At 48.7% G+C, this 27,190-nt stretch overlaps 1 protein-coding gene across 32 annotated transcripts in view; it reads right to left on the reverse strand.

Moving 5' to 3' along the window:
* The window catches only part of LOC144128195 (uncharacterized), a 528,676-nt gene extending 504,952 nt beyond the window's left edge, over positions 1 to 23,724 (reverse strand). For all 32 annotated transcript variants that reach the window (XM_077661381.1, XM_077661378.1, XM_077661377.1 and 29 more), the window contains exon 1: positions 22,984 to 23,724. The gene's annotated coding sequence lies outside the window, so the exon portion shown is untranslated. The remainder of the gene's footprint in view (positions 1 to 22,983) is intronic.
* Between the last annotated feature and the right edge of the window lie 3,466 nt (positions 23,725 to 27,190).

Raw genomic sequence — 27,190 nt, forward strand, 5'->3', positions numbered from 1 at the left:
TTTTCTCAATGCGGGACCTTTCTAGTGAATAGCGACGGCTCTCCGGGTTGCGTCGCAACGCTCGCAAGAATTTTTACACAAAACCCATAGCAGCTCCCAGAATCAGGACCGCGAAGGCTCGGTCCTATCACCACACATTCTGCGGCGAGCCTGCAGAATCTGGAAGACACGAAATAAATAGATAAACTCACCGCGCACACGCAGACACGCGAGAAGACCAGCGTGACCCATTTTTGACCTCAGCATAAATCGGATGAGATTTTTCTGTATTCAGCCCACATACTCGCAAACAAGTAAAGACGCACGCACGGGCAAAAATCGACGGGGCTCCTCGGCAGACCACTGCATGCCTAGAATCGCTAAAAGAAAAAAAAAAATGCCCGCCAAGCCGGCAACGCCGGAAACACCGGCGGGCAGCTAAGAAGCTATGGCCTAATGCGTAAACATTGGAGACTGGCCATTTCAAGGAGCGCAGCGCGGTGGAAGTCAACGAAAACCAACATGCGCATTTACAATAAGAGGGAAAGGGCAGTCTTCTTGCCTGCGCTGTTGCTTGGTGTGCAGCATGGCGCAGAATAAAGTTTCGGGAACGCATCCATACAGCCCTTCGAGTGAGCTGACAGCAGCGAGAAATATAAGGAAAAAAAGAAAAGATGTGACTGGAGTGATCCATTCTGCCTTTTAAAATTCATGGAAAACATGGCCAGCGGCCGGACGCGCATGCGCCGATGCGGCGTCGCAGCGCGGAAGCAGCAAGAGCCGGCAAGTCGAAACAACCGGCCGCTGTCACGTATATGTGGCGAGGACGCGTTCGTCTCGAGTCTCCCAAGTGCAAAGCCGCAATCGTGCAGCTATACCGCGTTGCCTTCTGCAGCTGCATGCAGCAAGACATACTTATTACAAATCGGTCGTCGATTCAAAAGGCGCCACCAATGAAGATATAAACCGGTTGAGATAAAGGTATCTTATATGGAGGCGAACACTGGTGACATTGCTGCTTTCTGCTTTTACCGCAGCGGCGGTCCATTGATTTGAACATCCGCCTCGTCTGCAGAGGGAGAGAGAATAAGCGTTTATTTGTGAAAAAGAGAAGGTGCGGGGTTTGATACTCAGTGCCACCGGGTGACCACTGGTGATACAATGGGTACAAGATTCCACTGACCTGGTGCTCGACTTCTCTGGTCGGGTGAAATGCTTGCAAATTAATTCTATGACCCCACCTCACGTAGATTAAAAAATACCTTGTGTCATAGCGCTCTTTGGCCAAAGCTGCTATTGTAAAGCAGGCGTCCTGCTTTTCCCCCCGCTATTCCCTCATTGGGTGGATGAAAAAAATGTAGTACTATTATTAGTATTGTTTTTGCTGCTGCCGGTGCTATTATATCTCTGCCGCTAACACCTTGAACAATGCAAATGAGCTCTGGGAGGGAGGACTGGTGAAAGCCATTTAAGAACGGGAAAGAATACAAAATATACTTCACACTATAGTGGGCCAGTACTGCTGGCTCCCCTGTTTTACGAAGGAAAGTTGGCAGCGTGATCCGAACACACAAGTCTTACCCAGCTTGAAAAGTGAACAGCTTAAAACACTACAACAACGGTACCTAAAAGAATAAAAAAAATAGACACGATGCACTGTACCCCAGGTATCTTTAAGCATCAGAAACGCTCCATTGTTCGAGAGGTGCTGTTTACTTTTTCCCGGCGAAAGACGTTACCTAAGTTGAAACTTCGTTATCTACACAATCAGCAATTAATCATTTTATTTTATTGCTGCTTTTCATTTTGGCCGCTTACCTGTTAAACCCTCCGGTGTGGTGCATGTACCGCTTCTACTCATTGGATCCTGTCGTTCTTTCCGAACCCATTAAGTTCCACCGCGAATCCGCGTAGCAGAGTTCAGCGTTGTAACCTACACGCCGCTTGAAAAAAGTTTCCGGCGCGGCAATTAGGGACAGCGAATCGATATCCGTGAGTGCGGCTTGATTTGCATCGGTTCCACCGACGCTGAGTCGACGAAAAGCGGCCCATCGGAAGAGGCACAAATATAGTCTTGGGCGTGGCTGAAACGGGGCGCGTTCTCTTGTTCTAAAACACCCGCCACCGCCATCTCCGATAGCGTTAGTTGGCTAGAAGCCCCCCAAAACAGCCTCCTGCTTCTGGATTCGCACAGTTCAATATAAATCACGAGTATCTATAGCAAAGGTTCTGCGACATATACTTTTGCGTAACCCTTGCTGACGCAATCGCAAGTGTAGTTTGAGCCAGGCAGGAACCGAAGTAGACGAGCCTGTGGCTGCACTGTAATGGAACAGCCGCGTAAGGACGCGACGCGTAATTAGACTCAAGCGTCTAGCTGCCATTCCATACATAGCGCGCAACGCAGCCGCGGCCACTGGCAACCTGTCGCACTGGATCTGCGGTTGCGGTGTTCGGCTGTTACACGAGGTCGATGCTTCAGAAACCCAGAATACGGCCGAGGAGAACCAATTTCGATGGGCGCGAAATGCAAAAACCCCCGCGTGCTGTGCGACATCCCCGCACGTTAAAGTGGTCCGGGTGGTTGTAATTGATCCGGAGGCTTCTGCTACTGCGATCCTTTTTTTATGTCTTCTTTCGCTCTCTCGTTTATTCGTTACTTCGCGGCACGGTTAAAATGTCATCGGAGAGTAATAGAGTAACTGAGCTCTTCTAGTGACACACACACACACGCACACTCACACTCACTCACACACACACACACACACTCACACACACACACACTCACACACACACTCACACACACACTCACACTCACTCACTCACTCACTCACACACACTCACACTCACTCACTCACACTCACACACACTCACTCACTCACACTCACACTCACTCACACTCACTCACACTCACTCACACTCACTCACACTCACTCACTCACACTCACTCACACTCACTCACTCTATGGGGGCCTTTGTAAACGATTCAATTTTTTAACCAACTGAAAATATTATAACCACGCTCAGATGAGCTGCTTATAAAGGAAATGTATTATGATTATGTTTTGCATGAGATAAAGAATATTTGGGCGCCTAGAGCAGCGTGATAAGTAAGGTACCAAGAAAGGTAATGCGTTTAAATATTCGCAGAAATGCGCGCTTTGAAAACGCAGCACTGAAGTATATGAAAACACGCTAGGCGTATTCATAAAATGAAGAAAAGATAAATTTGCCTATAAGAAATCATGTATACACAGGTCAAATTTATTCGTATAAAAAGCCACAAATTAACCTAGCATCGGTATCAGTATTTATAGCATTTAAATAGGGGTGCACAGTTACTAAGTGCACACATAGCCGAATGATTAAACTGCGTTCTGATAGTGATTCATAATTCGTTACTCAAGGCGCGATGCCATAGTTTTATGGTCGCGAATACAATTGGATTGCTCTGATTAGTGCGAGCTTAAAGAAGTATAAAGTTATTTGTAATAAACCAGAATCAGTCACGAAGTGGTATACTGGACTGCCTGGTTGAAATTCAAGAGCGAATTCCAAAATAACTGAATTAAGTTTAGTTCATAAACAATGCGAGCGACTAGAGCTTCGGAAAAACTACACCAGGAGGCGCAGACTCCCCGTTTGGCAACAAGTTTCCGCCAGTGAGACTTCATATACCTTGCTTCTCGAATTATTATTATTAAGGACAGTGAAGACTTGATCTTGATGCACTCCGTAAAACCTGTCTAGATAGTACACTCCTGTTGCATTTAAAACTCTGGTAACCACCCGCTAGTTATTTCTGCAGCGTTTATTCTTTTAAAATTTGAAGCAAATTTTCAAATCTAAACACGCAAATAATAATAATAATAATAATAATAATAATAATAATAATAATAATAATAATAATAATAATAATAATAATAATAATAATAATAATAATAATAATAATAATAATAATAATAACAACAACAATAATAATAATAATAATAATTGGTTTTTGGGAAAAGGAAATGGCGCAGTACCTGTCTCATATATCGGCGGACACCTGAACCGCGCCGTAAGCTAAGGGATAAAGGAGGGAGTGAAAGAGGAATGGAACAAAGAGGTGCCGTTGTGGAGGGCTCTGGAATAATTTCGACCACCTGGGGATCTTTAACGTGCGCTGACATCGCACAGCACACGGGCGCCTTAGCGTTTTGCCTCCATAAAAACACCGCCGCGGTCGTGTTCGAATCCGGGAACTCCGGATCAGTAACGCACTTCATGTTTTGTACGCACCACTACCAAATAAGGTGGGCGCACAGTATAAAGTATACACCAACTTGCACATCACACTTACATCGTGGAGCTCATGCCCCCAGTCTATCAGAGCTTGAAAAAGAAAAACGTATGGCGCGCTTCTTACCTCACAGACGTAGTTTCTCTCCGTCCTTGAGCATTTCACAAGCGAACAAAGCTGAACTTCCTCTCCTGATCAAAACGTCCGTTTCAATACATTCCCTGCTGTGTCCCGAGTAGCGCCGGTCACTGGAGCGAGATAAGTATTTCGTGACGCCAATGTCTCTAATCAGCCCCACTCCGCGAGTGATGTGGGATTCTATCGGACGCGGAGGTAAACACGCGATACGAAACCACACGATACGATTGATGCGACGACAGGCCGCGCGATTCGTGGGACACTTCAGCGAGCACGAGGACACGGCGACCACACGGCGCGAGATTGGTGCTGAGCGGCAGGATGGCGGCTCTTTGCGATTCGCCGCGCCCGTCTTGTTCGCTGTGGCATTGTTCTGCGCAAGCCAGGTTCGTGGGTTCGATTTCCGACCGCATTGCAATAGAGGGGGAATTGCGAAAGCACCCATTTACAGTGATTTTTCGGTGACCGAAAACTGGCCTCGTAAAAAGGGAGTAATCTGCCATCTAGCGCATTATCCTTTCATAAAAGGGAGTCGTCTAGATGACAGCCTACTGGCTTTTTACTCCTTTCTGTTGAGAGTGCATACACAGCGGGAATCGCAACGCACGACTGGACACGCAAACGCCGAATAATTACTATTGCGATGCCTTATCGACAGCGTCGATACATCAGCTGTGCCGAATGTACAGTGAGGGCCACTAATTTGTGCGGTGCGTGTTGGGGAAACTAAAAACACAGGGACACTAATTCCATTATGTGTTGACGATCCGAGGGCATTCGAAGCTGTTGACGCCTTTGCCGGAAGAGGCTGCCGCGGATGGCAGGTGGAGGGTTCACACAGACGAACCTAGTCTCGTGACGTAACTGGCGGTCTGCTGACGTCGCGTTCTTCCAGCCAATGGGGATTGCTCCGCTCTGATGACGTCTCTGATGATGTCACTTCCCCCAGGCCAATAAGGATTTTATTTTTTGGACGGCACCGGGTTTTTGCTCCGTTTAGGGTACTATGCTATAATAAAAAAAAATATTACTGCGCAGCCAGGCGAAGCAGTTCACTGAAAATCCTAGGCGCATGAGTGGCCCTGCATGCTGCATCCGCTGGAATCGTAAAACTGTTTCCTCGACTGAGTGGAAATAGTGGGCGAGCAGTGCGAACTGGAGATAAGGCGCATATCCGCGGCACCCAGAGGACCACCCTCGGTTTAGTTAGCTTACCAGCGGTAGAAAGCATTTCAATTCCCTTAATGATTACAAAAACCCCACAGTAGAGGGACTGAAGAACGATAAAAGATTGTTACATTCGCAAGAAAGTCGCCACACACTGCAATGTTAACGAGCGCACTTACTCAGATCAAGGCGCCTCCCTGCCTATGCGGCTCACGCGTTGGTGGAAACTGACGAAGCTCGTTTAACTCGAAGAACAGGGCACATGTTTAGATTTAGTACTGCGCCGAATGTGCCTCGTCTGGAGGCACGTACAGGTTGCGGCGTGTCGGTTTGACTGGATAAACGGTTCTCTTTCCGGGTCGTCTCGTGTTTAAATGAGGCGAAGCAAGAAGACTAAGAGAAAAAGAGTGAACGTTCCGTTCTTGCTCCCTTTCTTGCTCCCGAATGCCGGAGCAGGCTTACAAGGCCGCTTCTGCAGATCCGAAGCCGGCCTACAATCCGCAATAAGACAAACCAAACCAGGATACGAAAACGAGTTGCAGGCAACAAACTATAGAACAGTTCACTGCCGTTTTCGTTTCAGTAACAAAAAAAAGGAGAAAAATTCTGCAGCGGCGGAGTCCCGGCGGACGCGGGAAATGGCTTCCACAAACCGGCGGCATTAACCTCGGCTCCAGGGAATGCTCGCTGCTTAAGGAAGCCCGCCATTGGGGTCCCAAGCGGTAGCGAAGTGGGTTCGCTCTGTGCGGAGTCGGCTTCCCTGCATCAAGCGGCGGTCGGTTTGCACGCAACCTAGACCTCTTCATTTTCTTTTATTGAAACGGACGGCTTTGCATATCAGACTAACCTCGACGGGAAAATGGGCGCGGCGTACGTTGCTGCAAACCACATAGCGCTAAGGTCTTCGCTGCTGTTGATCACTAATTATTATTTTTTTTGTGTTGTAATCTGTGCACACCGGGCAAATTAATTACTCCGCTCGGTTTACACGCGCAAGAAACTCTTGTTTCATATGATAAATGCTTCACCTCTCGAATTATCCGGCTACAGCGAGACTTATAACAGCGCGCGGAATCAAGATTCACTGCGGGCGCAGGTGTACATTTTATGAGACTTTTGTCTCTTTTATTTTTTTAATTCCTCCGCTCGCTTTCCGGCCTGAGAAGTCGCACTCATGGAGTCGTAAGCTAACTGTGCTGTGGTCCCCTGTGCCGTTTCCGAGCAGAATGGTTGCTCTGCTGATCACATATTTGTCGGTCGAGAGAGCGGTTCTGCGCGCGTCTACAGCGGATGGTCTTGCAGCGCCGCCCGGTGACAGAGCGAAAATTGTTGAACGTGTAGCCAACCCCTAGGCACCGCGCCTTATTGCTTACGGAGCGTGGCAGTTACCATCAGACCTTGCGATACGCTGCGTAAGGCCTCAGCAATGTAAGATATCGACTGAAACCTTCTCGAGCAATTTTTACCACAGCTGCAGCATGGACCCAGAAACACACAGTTTATGGACCTTATGGTGTTATGGGGTTTAACGTCCCAAAGCGACTCATGCTATGAGGGACGCCGTAGTGGTGGGCTCAGGATAATTTCGACCATCTGGGGTTCTTGTACGTGCACTGACGTCGCACAGTACACGGGCCTCTAGGATTTCGCCTGCATCGAAATTCGACCTCCGCGGCCGGGATCGAACCCGCGTTTTTCGGGTGAGCAGCCAGGCACCATAACCACTGAGCCACAGCTGCGGCTCACAAACACATTGTGAACAGCCAGTGTAGGGGACAAAAGTCTCTAGACAACTTGCTTCTAAAAAGAATGCGATAACTCTATTGTCAGCCGCGGGCTGGAGACCGCACTTGAGGTAAAAGAACAGGCTATTGACTTTCACCTACAAAAGCATGGTTTGCGACCGGCGGTTTATAAAGATATCGGTTTTATTTACAGAGTACGCGGTCCAGAGACGTTTGTCCCCAAGTGTACATGCGGTAAGAGAACTCGGCTTTTAAATACCGGATTAAAAAGAAGTACAAGGGCCGTTTACGTAATGTGACCCTTTAGCAATACTATGACGCAGCTCTGAGTATATGTTTTGCAGCCGAGCGCATAAGCGGGGCCACGAGTCCGTGAGTCCAAAGCGAGGAGTCGCGGGCGCGCCAAAGAGGCAGGGCGTCTCGGAGGCGCTTGCGTAACCCGAAGCCCAGATAAAGACAACGGAAGGCGCGAGGAGACGCTGTTGTGGCGCCGCAAAACAGCAGTCAACGAGGTGGCGAAACTCAGCCGCTCATCCGCGTCGTCGCGGCAGAAACCGATAAAGGCAACGGGGTCAAGGTGCGAACAGCGGCGACAGCGGGGAGGGGGTACGCCTTGTTGCGCCATGCGGCCGCTCGCTGTGGGAAACGCGACGTGACGGGAAGGAGAGAGAGGGAGACGCCCCTTGCTCCCTTTACTCTGTTTCTCGCACAGCGCCTGCTCATGCGAGAGCCGCGACCAGGTTGTAGCTGGCGGATCGATAGGAGCCCGTTAATTGCCGCCACATCTCGACGGCGACCGAAAGATGGCAGTGCTATTTTCTCCTTGCTGTCTTTATTCTTACTCCCTCCTCCTTTCCTTCCCTTCTTTCTCCCTTTCTTCTCTTGTCCATCCTCCGTCCACCTTTGTTTCTGTTGATCTCTTTTCTTCCTTTTATCCATTAATTTCCTTCCTTCTTTAATTTCTTCTTTTCTCTTATTTCCTGTTCTTACATTCCTCGTTTCTTCTTTCTTCGTTCCCTCTCACCTTTTTTCTCTCTCTTCCTTTCCGGTTTTATTTGTTCTGGGGGGGTCACTGTGTCTGCTTCATGACTACAGCTTCACTATATGGTCATGTAGGAAAGAAGCACCAAATATGACACCATTTTGAGGCGAGGGAAGTGTATCGTACGAAACTTTCGAGTACGCGAGAAGGGGAAGACAGTGAGTACACTAACTGCTGTTCCAAAATCCGGCGTTTATGGGTCGCACATATGGCACACACTTGTAATGAATCTAAAGGAACTGAACTTTGCTTGTGAGTTGCAGCTGCATGCTGTGGAATAAGCTACGAGTATATACCAGACTATTCCACTACGCTCTAGGGCGCCCGTTTTAAATTGCAGGATCAGGAAAAGCATCGGGCGACACACGCGGTTATCGCGTCAACTACTGGCATGGCGTAACATTGGCTCCCACTTCATACTCGTATAGTCGTCATGTTGTACCCCATATGTGAACCAGCCCCGCCAGACAAAACAGAGCCGAGCCAAACAGACAGTTCCTACCACAATAAAGTCCACCCGCATTTTGCTTACGAAGGCTTTTATAATTGGCACCACGGACAACGTGCAAGGAACACAGCGAATGCAGTGCAAAAAAGTTAGAAGAACTGGCAAACAGGAGCTACACAGCCTGAGCATCAATTTTTATAAATCTGTGGTGATACGATTGTTTTTGGCCTTCAATTAAGGGGGAAACCCACTAGGAGCAAGTTTTGATACAGTTAAACCATTGTACCTAAGAAGGAACGGGATGGTACAGTAACTGGAAAGCGTGCCGCCCGTTGTCCCCGTGCTTTCAATAACGACTGCGGCGGCCGCTGTGACATCAGAAACGAGTTATGGCACGTGCATGCATTATGGCACCTCCCTGCATAACCAACGTATAGCTCTCTAAGCGAGAGTACGTTGATTTATAGCGTTTCGCGTTTCGCCGCATTAACTGATCTTGCTCTCCTTGTGGGATGTAAGTACCTGCCTACTGACGTCTCTCTGCTGTCTGCTGCAAGAAGCTTTTCAGTTCCACAAGCCTAAGCAATATTGCACGAAACAAAGAAGCCGTGTTAATTCCTACGTGCTAGAGAATTTCGATTTGTGATTCATGATGAGCAAACGCATGCCCTGTACTTTGAAGGGACACCGAGGTCGAATAGAAGTTGGCCTGTTTCGATACGACCGAATACGAAGCTCCTATACTGTCGAAAATGAAAAAAAAAAACGAATTACAGGTGCCGCCATCGCACGGCAGATCCCGGAGGTTTGATTCAACTAGCGGCAAGATTTCTATATGAAAGTTTCTTACCGAAAAATGCGTCTGTTGCTTTCGGAAAAACGTAAACATGCCCATAGAGACCCAGGAAAGAAGTTTTGACTGAGAAAAGTACTTGCAACGAGTTGTCGTTAGTGTCTATTTAAAGAAAAAAAGCGCCGTCGAGAGTCAACAGAAATAAAAAGCGACATCTTTGGCATCTCTCCTTCACTGCAGAAATGCCAAAGATGCTAGCTGCAACTAGATGACGTCAGAACCGCTACTACCACGTCAGCACGCCTGACTGACGCACGAAATAGGGAGATAGCGGCACCAAAGACACCAACGAAGCCAGGAAAAAAAGAGCGCACTTCAACGAGGCTTCCAGCCTGAGATCGTCGACGCATCGAGTCACCCTATCCACGCCGTCCGCTGGCCCGCTAATCGCGCCAGCCGGAGAACGAGGAAAGGGTGTGGATGCCTGTCTCGAGGGAAACATCACACGGAGGAAAATCTCGATCATCTGCGCCCTAAGACCGTACGCCACGCGCCCTTGCGCATTGCCAGCACTTCCAACAACAACACGCCAGAGGCCAAGTTGTCTAGGACCATGACCCCCCCCCCCCCCCCCCCTTTCCGCATGACAGGAGGTCACAGAAGCGCTATGTATATGCTAATTAGAAGTCACAAAATTGAGCCGCCATCTACAGAGGAAATGAATACCTGTTTTTGTTTTTACTGGTCACGACGAACCAATGACTTGTGGCCACAGCCTTGGTAACTCCTTTTTCTTTCGTGGCGTAGACGAATACCGCAGTAAATAAAGCCACACTGCCCACTTTGTGATCAAGGATGCGCACCGTTCTTTAAAACCGCGGTATGGGCAAAATTCACAAGCTCTTTACCACAAGCTCCACGTGTGGCTCCGATAAAACCACTCAAAAGAATCTCTACTTCTTCCACTAAGCGAAACTGGGACTGTGGCCATCAGCGTCAGCAGAGACGTCGCGAAGCGTAATGGCGCTGCTCAATTTTGTTTTTTTGTTTCGTTCGTGGCAAAAGTTTGGCGGCTAGAAGAATATCAGGCTGGGCGGAGGCTTTCAATCCGCCATATTTGGCGTTGAATCCCATCTTTCTTTTCAGCTTGTTTTAAGATTTTTTTTCCCCCTCTTCCACGGAGCCCGGCAAACAGTGAAAGACGTGATCCCTTTATCGACTCTTCTTTCTCGCCTACTTTGTCCGCTGGTATCGAGTGCGCACTATCGACACTTTGTTTACTTTATGCCTGATAAGGTACTCGAGAGAGGGCGTAACGAACGCCCCGGCGAGGTTTATCGTCGGCCGGCGTCCGTGACAGCCTCCGGCGGCGCGCTGGTGTCGCCTTCTGCCAGCAGAGTGCCCAATGTAACCTTATCCTATCCGCCTGGTGATAGGGGCGCCCCGAAACCACCCTCGCGGGCTTGGCACGGCGCCCCGGCGTGGGTCTCGTTGATGAAGTCACAAAAAAAAAAATTAAATACGACGCTGCGTAGCACCGGGAGCCCGTATTTCGATCTTGCTTATTCGTGCCATTCTTTTGCGCGTCGTCGTGACACCGAGAAGAAAAGGACAAGCGTCCTGGAAAAACAAGTTGCACAGCTGGAAGCCTGACCTCCGGAGAAAGCCCCCATGGTACGCAGCGCTAATAATGTGTACAATGGTTTACACTCCCACCAAGAGCTACAATGCAACGGAAGTTGGTAACTTATTCGCCGGTTACGTACTCATGCGGCTGAAAAGGTCCTCAAGGGTAACGGAGTGGATTCCAAGAGAAGGCAAGCGTAGCAGGGGGCGGCAGAAAGTAAGGAGGCGGATGAGATTAATAAGCTTGCAGGGATAGGGTGGCCGCAGCTGGCACAGGACAGGGTTAATTGGAGAGATTTGGGAGAGGCCGTAGTCACGCTGATGATGAGGACTGAAATAGAAAGGTATTAAAGCAAACCCCGGCTAGAAGTGCAAGAGTTTGCGTATAGCGCGCGCCATTTTTATCAGCCAGACGAGCGCAGTCTTGTCTTAACTTTGGGCAGACTCGCAACTCAAACGTTCTGCGAAAGAGGCGCACAAGAAGCCCTTCCGCTTCGACGAGCGACTCGCACGAAGGACGCGGGAAACGGACGGACGGCAGGCGCCATAGGCGAGTGTGTATCTCCCTGCCTCCGGAGCCACGGCGTGCGAGTGTGGATTGCGAAGGAGACCGACTCTGCACGTGTAATCACTGCAGCGCGGACGACAAAGCCTCGACACACCGATCAGCCCGCGTTCCGAAAGACAAGTTTTCCTTACGTTCACCTGGTGCACTCTTTCACAGACATTGGCACGCTTGTTGCCCGGTACATATTTATTATTGCGTAAATAGCCTTTGTGTATATTAATTACCTCCCCCCCCCCCCCTGTCCTCTCTTCCTGCCCCCTCACCTCTTTCATTTCTCCATTCTGCCTGCCATACTTTATTTCCGCTGCCCCAGTTCAGGTGATTCAGTATCGATGGCAGATGCCGGGGCTAGCAAAAATCTTTCCTTCCTTTTTATTATTATTTTAATAAGACCACTTACTACTGCACGCTTGTTGCAGTCACATACGGATTAATTACACATTAATTGGTAACGCTGATTAGTGACCCTGATTAACTCGGGGCGCCTGTAATGTAATTCACCTACAGAGCCGTCTGAGGCCTCAATTTACCCCACTGAACGAATGTTCCTCAGTTATGTATAGGTAGCGTGAACGGCTTCTAACCCAAAGGGCCTCGGTTCGACTCCGCGCTTGACAACCTTTTTACTTTACCGAGAAACTGCTTTTCTATGCATCACTCCCTTTGCGACCAATCAGGGTTTTCCGCCGAAGGGGCAATTTAACGCTATCGTGTTAAAACTGCGCCACGCTTTTCTGCCACATTTCTATGTCACCTTTGTTTCAGCTCAGCAGGCAACCACATACAGACTGCGTTTACTCCTTATACGATGGGCCTTCGTCTCTACCCCGCGGAGTTGATCGACAGATGATTTCTACGAGAGATGACCATGACCGTCTGCGACGAGATTAGGCCCACTGCGCGACACAAGACTTAATCCTAGCTTATCTTAATCCCTTGGTACCATTCATCCAATTGCTATACACGTTCTGCAACCGTTACAGACAACTGTTTTCGATTCTCAGGATTCTCCGTGTTGCCGGATTCTATTTGGTCCCCTTGATTGTGAATAACTAGAATTTGTTCTCTCATCTAATACCCATGTCAAGTACAAAAGTGCGCTTACGGGGAGCGTGATTCGCTAGAAGAGTACTCTCCCGAAACTCAACTGCGCGAGTGGAAGGTCACTCCGTTGGGAGTGCGTTCCCGGAAACGACTTCGGTGGCCGAGTGCGTAGCCTCGCCGACCGCAAGTTCAAAGAAACAAAATGTGATGAGTAAAAACAACACACTATGTTTATTTCACTCCTTGTAACTCCGCTTTCATGTTCGAGGAAACGGTGTTATAGCAATAATCGAAACTGCCCAACAAAGATCAGGTGCGTCTCCTCTGTACGCCGTCAGCTTGTTTGTTGCCGGAATTCTGGGTATTCTAAGAACTCGTATTGCATGGTCCTGCGTGGCTTGCAATACCTTGATATTTATTTTCTTGCCGTTAAAAAGTTGTTCAACTTCGCGTTTATTTCAGTTATCGCCCCAAAAATTGATTTTCGGAAGTTTTTGCTTTCTCGTATACATTTTCAAAGATCACTCTCGCTGTCTGTCGCCACTTCTGTTACGCCGAGAGACATTCTGCTTCTCCGCTTAGCACTGCGTAGCTTAAAGGGCAATTGCACCACTTTTTGACAAATCCGCGGTATTCAAGGATTCAGATCTATATCGGCTGCAGGTAAAGCATGCCGGGTGTTTTTGGGCTAGCATTTAAAATAGTGACGTAATCGAACATTGAACCTTAGGCTTCTTCTCACAGCACCACAGGAGTGCGGATAAGCTCGGTGGGACGTCACTGAAGGCACGATTTCAAATTTCCGCTGCCGCCAACCACACCCTGCAGTGCCTAGTTCGATGCCTCCAAAGAACGTTCGGAGGTCTTTGCTTTCGACTGCGTTGGTTTTTTCCTTGAAAACAGGCGTTCATGCATTGGAAATGTACTGATACCTCCGATGACGTCATGATGCGCCCCCCACTTGGAGATGTGCGCGGCGGAGAAGCTTGATGACCATCTTGATTTCAATCGGCGATTACGTCACCATTTCAAATGCTAGCCCGAAAGGACTTCGCATGCTTTATCTGCAAGTTTCACACATTCGATCCCGTTAAGCTCGTAGATTTCTAAAGTCTATGCAGTTGTCCTTTAAAATGTCACTCAGGGTGCCAAAGCGCACATAACTTACGCTCTTGACAGGGGTATAAATTCCTATCTGCCGCGTTTGGTCTCTGCCTTTCAGCTGCTGAGCCCAAGGTCGCGGAATCGAATGCCTGTCTCATTGGCCGCGAGGCGTAACGCAAAAGACGCCCGCGTGCGGTTGGATGTCAGCGCACGTTAAAAAAAAAAGAACAGGTGGACTAAATTAATCCGGAGTCCTCCAATGCGGCGCCCCTTGTAGCCTACGTGCAGCATCGGAACGTGAAACCCGAGATAAGAGAACAGCGCCTACGCTGTTCTTTTCGCGTTACCGCTGTCGTTTTCATCGTTTCACTTTCTTTCTGTCTTTTCTTGCTCATTTGTCTTTCCTGATCTTCTATCGTTCCTTGGTCTGAATTGAACACTTTCGCTAGCCTTAAATTTTGGGCTCCCTTCGGTGAAAAATCACACAAGGCAGCAATTTATTTCCTTCGCTGCCTTGCCGCTTAGTCTCACATAATACATTCTTGCTTTCGTGGTGAATATTTTAACGCGATAGCGTTAGTGGCCTCGTTAGGGAGAAAAGCCGGCGTCGGCGCTGTGAGCGATAAATAGGGTGGCCCAGACAGCCACCCTCGGAGAAGCAACTAAATGGGCGATGTAGGTCACGTGACCTTTGGCGACATCACAACCTATCCATCGGATTATGAGTAAACTAAATAACCCCGGCAGGTGGCAGTTAAATTAACGGTTGATCGCAAGTGCATGGTTGCGCGGGAAGAGAAACTTTGGTCGCACAAGACCCGCAAGGCGCGTCCCTTAGCCGCTGCACCATTGCGCAAGGAATGGTGTGAGGACTCCCAGGGACATATCAATGTAGAGTCGAGAATGACCAATTCCGCATTTTTGGGCCGAACACATTAACGCTATTGCATCATATCCTTAAGGTGGAGCTGAAGTGTGCCTTGCAATTTTTTTTTTGCTAGTTTCCAGATTCGGCCTGGCGACGACGCGAATAATGCATCGAGAATCCGGCTGAAGAGTCCTCTATAATCGGCGACAACTTTCTGTTGCTATGCACTGGAAGCTACAAGCCCGAGACGCCGGCTTCCACAAGCGCACTGTTCGCACGCACGCTCGAGCCAAAGAGGCCTGTGAGCTAGCGGCGCGCGCTCGTAGGTTCCGCTGCACAGCCACAGAAAGTTGTCCCTTAGTATAGTTTCCACTTCCATAAGCAGCAAGCCATCTGGAGTGAATTCCAAAAGCCTTTGCAGCGAGACGTGTGTGCATGCTGGATGATGCCCGACGAGGCAGTCTTCCATAGCGAGGAAAAAAGTGAAGAAAGAGGTTTCAATGGAGGAGCATATATAGTATTTTATTCCGACACGTTTATAACCACGTGCTTCGCTTGGACAAGGGGAGCGTCGTACGTGGAACTCATATCCACGACAGCGCATTCAGCGAAAAGCAGTCATTTGGACCACGTGAAAGTTTGCCCGATCCTCACCACCGTGTGCTCCAGCGAAAGCTCCCTCCCCCGGACTCAACTCCGAAGACAAGCCAACGCAGTAAGGGAACTCGTCTTCGCGCCGGTTTTCAACACTGCGCGCTGCTGAAATGTTGATGCAGCATCTTATTGACTCATGCGCTTCCATTTCGTTGTTTTTTTTGCAGCTTGCGCGCGGTCGAAGGCGTGCGAACCGAACGCAATGCTGTTTTGACGCCCCAAGAGAGAGGGAAGGAGAAAGGGGCGGGAGAGTCGGGGTGCATACGTTTGTCCGCACGTCAGTCTGCAGCGGATCGCGGAACTATACTATGTACGGCCGGTCGCTGGGAAAACTGAGAGTTAGCTTACCGCCGAGCCCTGTAAGCGAAGAAGCAGGGGCCCGGTGCGTGGCAGATGTCGCGGCAGCCGACGTGAGTTACGCTTCGTACGCGACGTGTCGATCGTTTGTCTTCAAGTGCGCAAGCGGGCTTCCATTGCAAACGTTCGGGTAGAAGCACATCGCTTGCAAAGCATCTGCTCTTGCTGAGATGCTGTTTGGGGCCAGAGTCCACAGTGGCTGTCTAAAGGCAAACGACACGCGCACCAGGCGCCGCGAAGGCGTCCCCCCTATAGCGAGAAAGTACGTCGAACGTCCGAATCCATATGAAAAGTCGTCCAGCTTTCTCGGGCAAAAATTTTGAAAACTGGAAAATTGTAAGGAACTGTTTTGGAGATATTAAAGGTCCATTAGTCTGATCTGTAGGAAAATCTTTAACAGTGCTTCCATCGCTCGCATCGAGCAGCTAAGACTGCCATAGAAAACCAAAGGGGAATGCTTTTGACGATACCAAAAACGTTAATAATGAAAAAAAAAAAATAGAAGACTGTAGTTGGTTGATCTGCGGATATATTGATTGGTATAGTGAAATCTTACACTGCGTGAAAAAATTGGGTTCATAAACGGTTTCCCGTTCAAAAATGTTTTTGTCCAGTATTGCTGGGTATCCTTCCCGCATACGTAACGCCTGCCACCGCGAAAGCATTCCGTCATATTGCGTACGGAACGCACTTACAAAAACGTCGCCCGTCTGTGTAGTGCGCAGCTCCAACGCCCCCCCCCCTCCCCCCCCCCCCACACACACAAAAAAAAAGATGAACAAACCGAGGGGGGGGGGGGGGGGGGGAGGTTGGCTTCAATGTGAGATAAGTTCAAAAGAGCAAAAACTAAATATTGGCTCACAAGCCATCGGGGTGAATTACTGCGCTGGTGACTTGTGTCCTGAGCACTACTTGCCGATCGGCTTCACGCCTCGAACGTTCGACGCTCACTTGATGATTCGCAGATGATCCAGACTGCAGCGACTTACGCATACCACTGAATTCGTATCCCGTTTTTTTTGCCGTGCGACATCCCTTGTGCTTTCCCCGGCCATTCCCTTCCTCTGTCGGCCTAAACCTTATGCCCACTTAGGTGCGAAATTTTCTATCAAAGAGCCGCAGTAACCCCCCATTTTATTTTGTGCGAGTAAAGCTTTATAAAATTGGAGATGCGACGCGTATGAAAAACTCTAGTTGTCCTAAGGTAACTCGGAGACATCTACAACGTCGTGAAAGAGTAACCAAGACTTCTTAGTTACGTGAAAATTAATCAATGAATTTTCGTGACGTTTCAAGCCCTGCTCTAACTCTGGAGCTGAACTCATCGTTATCGTTCGAACACCCACGCTATCGCTTTCACGCACGCAGCGCTATCTAATCTAAATGGGGCGTCGACGCAAACAATGCGGCTGTCAGCGAGCAGATCACCATCTCTCCTGAGGCGAGCGTCGGGAGCCCCGTACGCGTGACCACGAGTCCAAAGCGTATACACGTTCACACCCCACATGAGCGACCTTCGTGTGCGATTTTTTTTTCATTTTTCAGCCGAAAGATCTTCATTTAGGCCAGGCACCTTGTATTGGATCACTTCGTTGCAATGGGACAATAATAATAATAATAATTGGTTTTTGGGGAAAGGAAATGGCGCAGTATCTGTCTCATATATCGTTGGACACCTGAACCGCGCCGTAAAGAAAGAGATAAAGGAGGGAGTGAAAGGAGAAAGGAAGAGAGAGAGGTGCCGTAGTGTAGGGCTCCGGAATAATTTCGACCACCTGGGGATCTTTGACGTGCACTGACATCGCACAGCACACGGGCGCCTTAGCGTTTTTCCTCCATAAAAACGCAGCCGCCGCGGTCGGGTTCGAACCCGGGAACTCCGGATCAGCAGTCGAGCGCCCTAACCACTGAGCCACCGCGGCGGGTACGCTGAAGGCAAATTTAAGCTGGCCCCTATGGATAGAAAGAACACGGCGTTCCAACGAAAAACAGATTATGCTCACCGAAAACACAGCTTTTATAAGCTAGAAAAGGCAAGGAAAAAAAAACGAAATACATGTGTCGCCATGACCTGCCGATTTTGGAAGCAAACTGCACGCGACGGCACCAAATCTTAATAGCGGATTTCGGACGAGCGGTAAACGTGACGAGCTTGAATCTAGCGGCGGGCAAATTCTAACGCGATAGCTTTAACGAGCCCGTGTCGTGGTCGTCGCTGGCCGTGAGCGAAAAATCCTCGAAAACAAACCCCCAAAGAGGCAACCTCTAGGTCGCAGCTAAATTAATGATCGGTCGCGATAGGTGGTCGCCTGTGGTCGTCCATATCATATCGGACACTGGAATCTTTCCACACGAACGTTTCGGCATTTTGCACTCGTCGAAATGCAGCGCGGAATCCGAGTTACCAACTTGTTCCGGCGGCAGAGCGCCTAAGCTACACAGTCATCGAGGCGGCTGGAGAAATTAATGCGCAGAACTTGCTTTCTGCGACCTTTCCGAACACTTAGCAATTGTAAAAAAGCTGGCTTTGTCGCCTGTCACCTTTTCTAAGTGTGATCGTTTTATTTTTATTTTCCTTGTCACGGTCCTTTGTGGCTCGCTGCAGGCCTCTACGCATCGCTGTGCCTTCCGCTACACAGCTGGTAGCAGTGAGTTATTGACGGAAAGCACTTTGTAAGCACGCATTAAAGTGGCAGGTCGCATGTGCTGAGATCAGGGCATATTCAAACCAGTCGGCTGCACATTGAAAAGTGTACATAAAAGTAATTGTTTAAGAGAGAAAAAAAGAAACGTTCCATTCGTTACTCAGAGTTTGAAACTCGAGCGGTGTTAGCAAATAGCAAGGCGGGCGAGTTGGTGATACGTATTTAAAAATAACACTGCGGAAAACGGGGACTTCAAGGGTAGAAACACAGGACAAGCGCTATTATTTGTTATTTTTAAATGTGTTAGCAGATGCGGTCGATGGTTTGCAAGAACGTGCAGGGAATAGGTGGGGCGATAACATTTTACGCTATAGAACTTGTGATCGTTTGAAAACGATGTGAAACTCGGGCTGTCAACATCTATGTTTGATTTCGTTTTACGGGGCCCAAAGCCACTCAGGCTGTGAGGGACGCCGTAGTGAAGGGCTCCGGAAATTTCGACGACCACCTGGGGTTCCTTAACGAGCACTGGTATCGCACTGTATACGGGCTTCTAGAATTTAGCCTCCATCGAAATGCGACCGCCGCAACGGGGATCGAACCGGGCCAGCAGCCGATGGCACCTATATATATATATATATATATATATATAGGGTGCCCCAGCTAAATTGGACCCAGATTTGAAAAAAACCTAAGCGCTCTTCAAAAATGAAATCGCGTGGATGTTAAGGTTTATATAAAGTTACAGTACCATTTTTTTATCGACCTACTTGAATATTTATTCGAGATAAATTAATTTTTTTAAATATAGCTTGAAACGTTCAGGCGTCAATAGGAAATTTGTGGAGCTCCACAAATATTGTCCAACCCTGACATTTCCAATGAGATAGACTTAGCATGGCTGTTTTAATTATTGAAAAACGAGAGCCCGCGGAGTTTAAAAAATACCACGTGACAGCGCGCCTGAATGCGCCACTGTCATTCGTGCTTTGTAAAAAACATCGCTCGCTTCGCGCCTTTCGTGCCGCACACGACAGAGCTTCGCGTTGTGGTTGGTTCCAAGATAAGCGCCAGTGGTTTCGGGCGACAGTTGAAAGAAAGCCGGCTCCCGTTTCTGTGGCGATAATTGCGCTATCACGCTAGCAGATTGCCGAATGCGTCGGCAGCCGCCGCCGGTAACGTCAGAGCCGATCAAATATAGAAGCCCTTTCTCGTAAGCGAAGAGAATGCGCGGCGCTGGCGGTGTGTTTTACAAATCACGGATGAGAGCGCTGTATTCGTGGCGGCTGCTGTTATTACACCACGAAGTAACCCAAATGATAACAAGATAAAGTCCGGACTCTATTTTTGCCACAGGAAGGAATGCATGTTAGAGCTACCCTGAAGCAGAGACTCTTCAGCCAGAAATCGTGCGGCTGGGAGAGGTGTCGGCGCCGAGCTTACTCCACTTAACGTATTGCCCACCACACTACCACGCATGTAATGTCCCACATCGGGACCTTTGACGTATTAATAAAAAAATACTGACGGTTTAGCATTGCTAGGCCCGAAATATTGTGCGAAAGCAATGTTTTGTGCAAGTGGACACCACCACCACGCACTTGAAAGCGCGACTGGGGTGTCCACTCACCCAGGGAGCTGTTATGCGCGTCTTCAACTGTTTCATCGTCAGTACCAATATACACAACGTACGCCAGCGGCCTATGCTCCAGTGCCGTGTTCCTGCCACAACGTTATCGTCGCCAACGCATGCAGCGCTCATCTCTGTCAGTACCGCCACACAGCTCAGAGCGCGTTTGATAGTAGTATTAGTTGACGAAGACTGTGTGCAGTGCACAGCGCGAGAGTGCATTGGAGCTTAACACACTGAATTTGAACCAGAGTGCCAACCACTCCCAGCGCTGTGCTCTTCATTAATCCCTTCTTTGTAGTGCGTCGTTGCTTAGGTGTCTGGTATTTTGATGTAGTAGTGATGTGCCCTGTGTCGTTTCTTTTCTCGTGTTTGGTTGTGTCGTATTATGCACAGTGTTGATTTACGGTTTCTTTGTGGTTTGTACAGGTTCGAACCCGACCGCGGCGGCTGCGTTTTTATGGAGGAAAAACGCTAAGGCGCCCGTGTGCTGTGCGATGTCAGTGCACGTTAAAGATCCCCAGGTGGTCGAAATTATTCCGGAGCCCTCCACTACGGCATCTATATCTTCCTTTCTTCTTTCACTCCCTCTCTTATCCCTTCCCTTACGGCGCGGTTCAGGTGTCCAACGATATATGAGACAGATACTGCGCCATTTCCTTTCCCCAAAAAACCAATTATTATTATTACATAGAGCATTGCTTCACTGTAATAAATACCATGTTTTTTTTTTAAAATGGCGACAGCCTAGTGCTCTCGCGCAGTGGCCAGCGAAGATGATTTGGTCGCGCCGTTCCGGGTTCGAACCCCAGTCACGGATACTTATTTATTTCACTTGGCACAAACCCACAAACACCGCAAGATCTTGCTCGGTGGTCATCCATCGGAAGAATGATTTTGCTCTAAAAACGAAACAAATAATTGAGCTTTCCAGTGCCATACTCAGTTTTCCAGAGGGCAAGCGACGACGCCGAAAACTTAACGCAGCTGACTGAGGTAATGTTTCTTCGCCAGGGTCGGTACACACAGCATGCGCGCAGAGTGGAAAGCATCACTGAGACCACCTGTCCGCTTTATGCTGACATGAAAACGCATACGCGCAGGCTGAGAAACAGAACGGAAAAGCAGACCGCCATGATAACAGGATGCCGCGATAGGTCCCGTATTGCGGGTCTTGAGAGTGGTGTGACAGGGCGCTATTTATACGCGTACACATGCGCGCATTGATCGTTTCCTGTGCGCTCCATACAACGGCGATATTATTTAAACGCCGGCTCAGAGCGACCCTAGTTGTTATTATTTCCGTTACAGCTGTTCTTACAGTCTATTATTCCTCGTTCCCGTATCGCAACTTTGCTGCGAGGGTGAACAAGAAGGCGATCTGTCCCGCTGCGATATGTCAGCGCTCACGGTGTGCTGCGTTTGCGCATAAGGTCGCGGGTTCGGAATCAGACCGTTTATTCACACAGAAAATATTACAGAAAACGCTGCATAGTCATCTGGATCCTTAGCCGATATGGCTAGTGATGGATCCATTACAAACAGCATTGAACATAAAAAAAAAATCTCAGTGTGGGGCAATGGTACAAACCACAACGCACGTTTAGCTTGGTGTGTTGAATTCCCTGCTGAGATAGCGCCGTTTTAGTGAGGACACGAAATTCGACGTTCGTTTCAAGTTACGCGGAATGTTATTCCACATTTTTGCCCCGATTAAAGATATTGAGCGACTCACGGCCGTGGTAGCCGAATTATAATTGAGGAGAAATGCAAATAAGGCTCGTGCAGTGAAATTAATCCCGATACGTCCTCTATATGGTGCACCTTCAGTCGAATTCCTTGGGTTATGACATGTGATATTACACTCGTTATAAATTATGGCTACTCCAGAGTGCGAAACAGTTCAGTGGGAGATGCCGCTGTCTTGATCTGTGTATCTGCACAGCTGTATTACCGCCAATTCACTGCCACTGACACAAGCGGCGCTTCAGAGAAACGACAAAAAGGTTGGAATGCGCACTTGAGCGATGTTTGCCACCGCATGATGACAGGTGTGAACGGGGGGCTGGCGCCGCAGAGACTGATCCGCGCGGTGTCATGCGCCCGTTACTATTAATGATTCAATCGCTGGCTGACAGCAAGGTGGTGAACTCCGCCTAATAACTCCGTCGGCACCAATGTTACTATAGTTACTCCTCCTTTCCTCGCCATAAATCAGCTGAAATAGCGCAACAACAAGTTCTCAACATAGCTTGCGCGTGCATTCTCCGGCGTAAGAGTGGGTAGTAAATTTAAAACAATGATGCTGTCAGGGACGAAAAGCGAACAGAAGCAAAATTTCGAAACGCCTATGCGCGATAAACAGTATTAACGGGGCAATTAACTATAATTATGCTCTTAAGAACAAAGCCAAAGGCTGCCAGTGACGCTTCAACAGCTTGCCTTTTTTTTATTCCCTCTTTCTCGGCTAATACGAGCACATATATAATCTGCAGCGGAGTTGTTTGCGCGGCGCGCGTATTTTTTTTTTTTTTTTTGCAGTTCCGACGTGCGATGTTTACTATCCATTCCGCCGGGGCATACATCATTGTCGAACATGGCACGTTGAAAATAAATCGGAGTACGGGGAAGAATGCAGGGTTGCCTCCAGGCACAAGTTTCACAAGGCCGCTTAGGCAGCCTCGGCTTGCAATGAAGAGGATCTGCGTGGAAGAAAACGTTCCGTGTAACGGACCGCGCCCGCCTGCTCCGACAAGGAATGCCCATTAGGCCGAGGGCGTGATCAGAGGCCGAGGCTATTACGGTGCGGGGCCAGATTTGGGCGCCGTATCCCAGAGATCCTGTTAGGGGCGACCAAATTCAGGGTGCGCGTCGACAGCGGTGCCTCACTCACCGGAAAGAAGCCCGCAGCGATGAGCTTGGGGATGCCTCAGAGAAACGCCTCGCTGTCCACAAGTATACGTCCCAGAGACGCCCCTTGTTGCGGACAGCGATGTCGGGCACAGAAGATCGCGGGCACACAGCTGGGTCGGGCACGTAATCCAAAAGGGGATGGAAAGTCGAGGCTGACGAAGCACCGGACGGTCACTGAAGATCACACATCCGTGTCGTTTTACCGAGCTCTTCAGGGTAACGCGCACTCACCACACTCACACACACACACAAACGAAAGAAAACAAACAAAAAGAAAACACTGACGCGCGCGCGCACACGGGCAGCAAAATATAGGGCAGAATGAATTCACTCGGCACCGTGAACGCACCAACTCCCCGGAAAAACAAACACAACAAAAGCAGAAAAGTGAACGGCGTAACCGAAACAACAGCGCACGGTCAGCAGTGCAGGCAGCGCCAGAACCGGACGGGCGCAAAAAGTTGAACGGGCGAACAAGAAAGGCCGCTTCCCAGAGGAACGTCGCTGCGGGACCTCCGATGCCAGAGAGGGGGGGAATGCGCTCACGGGAGAAGACCCGGCAGACGCAGAGTCGCGAAGCTACCGCACTGCGCGCGCAATCCGGGATCACTGCCGGCGCAGGTATGAACGGGAGAGCGCGCCGTGCCGCCCGAAGCCACCCGCACACACGTATGCGGCCGCCGACGACGCTGGTTGGCTGCGCGACGACGCTGCCGGGGCTGAACAGGTGGCGGTGGCGGGGACGGAGCACGCGGAGAAAACGGGAGAGCGGGCACCGGCCGTACAATAGCGCGCCGGCTGAATGACCTACCGCCATCTGGTGGGGTGCACTTGAACTGAGCCGCACAACCGTCTCTCCTTCGCCGTTTCAATTTATCCGCCCATCTTCTCTGCTCGGAACGTCTTGGTTGGCCTTGTTCCCACCTTCCCCCCGCATCCCGCTCGCATCCGAGCCAAGAGTAGAATCATTGTGTCATTGTGTCGGCGCGGGATGCGGGGTGGTGAGCGCTGCAACGGATGCGGCTCCCAGGCGTTTCCACTCCAGAGCACAGCGGGGGTTTCCCTCCGTCGATCGAAAAGGTCTTCGTTCCTTTATTCGGTCGGAAAAGGAAGTCTTTCGTTCTTTTTTTTTTGTTTAGTACGTCTACCTCAACTTCATCGGCCACCTGTTCAGAGCCTTAGCGCGAGGACTGAAAGACGGGGCTGCGTCAATGGCACGAGAAAGGAGAAAACTACGCGTAGTACGGTACGCTACCTAGGTGGCAGCGCATTGCCGAGAACGTTACTTCGAACCACGCTAGGGGATTATGCTGAAGAAGTGTTCAAAAACGAACGTGTACTAACCAGAGGCGGCACAACTAATGCACATTGACGCACATAAAAATGCGCGCCTACGGCATTCGTTCGCAGTGTCCGCGTCCTGTATAGGTTCGTGACTAAAATATTTGTGAGCGGGAGGTACTAAGAAAGGAAGAAAGGGGTGCCGTAGCGGAGGGCTCCGGAATAATTTCGACCACCTGGGGATCTTTAACGTGCACCGGCATCGCACAGCACACGGGTGCCTTTGCGTTTCGCCTCCATCGAAATGCGATCGCCGCGGCCGGGATCGAACTCGAGTCTTTCGGGTCACAGCCGCGCACTATAACCACTCAGACACGCTGCGGCCTGCTTCTTCATTGTTGTGAGGCGTTACAACACGCACAACTCCACCCCTGAGCGTTCTGTCCTGGACGGCAGTGATTTTTTGCGCATTAAATGTAATATATAACAAAATGCGCATGCGAGTTGATTTTACCGGTTACAGAAGTTTTTAATTTGTGCAATAGTTTTATGATAGCGATCAGCAAAGCAACACATCAAAGGAACATGCTGTAGCCTACCTAGCTGTTTGTTGTCCGAATTGTGGATGTGGTAGGGAATTGTCTTGACTTGCTACGCTATTACCATAAAACAAATTTAATGCGGTCGTGACAGAAAATTAAGTTATGTTCATTTTTATGCGCTCTACTGCTCTAAACTAGCATAATTATTAATGTTACGCTTGCATATTGCCATTCCGAAATATCTTTTTTTTTAGCCAGCCACCACTTTCGCATCTATGAGCGCGCTCTGCTTTCCCGTTTAGCACCGCGTAGCGTAAAGTGCACTCGGGATTTTGAAGCGCACTCCCCGTAAGGGCACTTTATTTTTCGCTCTTGACAGGCGTATTATTCTCTCTAATATATCTGCCTCGAAGTGATGACGTCGTCATACGAAGCAGCATCTCATGCAACCTACTCAGTAAAAGAAAAAAAATACTAGCCTTGATGATGATTTGATATTAATGGCACCGCAGAGGTAGCTTGGTCAAAGATCTCCATGGCTAATATGTTTGGGCATTGTGGTGACTGGTCAGAGAGCCACTCCATCAAGCATTCCCAACAAAAGCCGAGCACTAGGCCAGGGGAAAGCTTGTACCCATTTAAAAGCCAGCGGTCCGCCGGGGCACTGGAACCCCGCACGTATAGACCGCATACGAGGTGCATGTAACGCTTTCCGTATACGACAAATAGCGTTCATAAGAACCTTTATCTGAAAATTTTATCTTCAGCTATGAGCAATGCCTTGCAGAAAGCGGTTTTCAAAACGAAAATAAAATAATTTTATGGTTGCAACGTCCTCCGCTCATCATGACGGGCCGAACCCAATCATTCTGATTTAACGCGATTTTAAGACTGAATAAATAGAAAAATGAACACGTTTGTTTGGCTTTGACAAAAATTCTGAGATGAGCACTGCGTGGGATAAATGCTCCATCGCCTTTAACGAATACAGCAACTGGCCAACCTAACTAAACTCATATTACATGCGCTCCGCCCTTCCTTCTTTGTGGCGGACCGTCTGTAAACCATTGACTGAAGACCCACCGGTAAAAGAAAACGAGCGAACGGAACTCGTGAAGGCCAAACTTGTGGAATGAAAGCTGGTGATCCGGGAATCGGTTGAATTGGGTTACTCAAAAATGCCCATTCGCCGAACAGAAGTAATTTAATTCAGTTCCACATCATTTTACTGATTTGATGTTGAGAGCAGCTAGTGGACATAATGACCCAGAAGGCTCAACGGGACCCACAGCCCTGCCAACGAAACATTAGTGAAGAGCACTGAAATGAAATACAATGAAAGTTCAGCGTCTAAAAAGGAAGCTATTCCAGGAGGGCTTTTGGGGTCATGGGTTTAATGGCGCATAACCGGCTCAGGTAGCCGTGCCCCGAAAAAAACTTCAGTTTCTGGTCTGCTGAAGGATTAAACGTTTCGAAAATGCTGCAGTTCGATTAAAACGTTTTCAGCGGCAACTTCACGAATAGCAAACAAGAGCATGTTAAGAGCGTGGGATGTTGTCGCCGGAAACACTGTGAATAGTGTTTTTATTAGCTTCTCAAGCTTTTTTTTGCAAAAATAACTTTGATAATGTGTCAGCAAATATAGATCGAAAACAGCATTTTCTTGTTGCCTTGCGTGTAGGGTGTGCGTCTCCATTGAGAAAGCAGGATAAAATCGCTTCGAATAAATGTTCTTGGTTTGTACATGGATTCCATTCGACCAGGGTAAGTTTTGCACGATTGTAGTTGATTGTAGGCTTCTTTATTCAACTTGATCTGCCATTGAACTGACTTCATTTTACATTTTGTTTACTAACTACATACGATGTTTCTTTTCGGAAGATTACTATTGTGACCCTGCGCTGCACACACGTTAGCTCTTTGTTCTCATCTTGTACCTGGTAACCTATGCTCAGGACCTGTTCCTTGTGTGTTGCACTGCTAGTTGAAGTTCCCCACGACATGTCCTATTAATCGTTTTACTGCATTTTCGAGTCTAGTGTTTAAAGGACACACTTAAGGAATGAGTGAAGGCAAGAGTGATTTTTAATGTGATATTTTAAGCTAATACTGTATTTTCATATCAGGAGCGACACTGAGAGCACAGCGTCCAGCTTTAAAAATAAATGCGTGCTGCGCTTGTCTCATTTCTTGTCTAGTTTTCAGGCAGAACTGCGATTCTGAAATAAGTGGCATTTTTTAAACTTCTATGTAAAATAGAGTGTAATTCTTATGTTTCCCCTTCAGTGTGAAGTATTGTTGTATGGTAATTTCCTGTTACGTATATTTCATATGAAAATGTGTCTGGGTAAGGTGCATACTGAC

The sequence above is a fragment of the Amblyomma americanum genome, chromosome 4 (genome assembly GCF_052857255.1).
Source record: "Amblyomma americanum isolate KBUSLIRL-KWMA chromosome 4, ASM5285725v1, whole genome shotgun sequence".
NCBI classification, from domain to species: domain Eukaryota; kingdom Metazoa; phylum Arthropoda; class Arachnida; order Ixodida; family Ixodidae; genus Amblyomma; species Amblyomma americanum.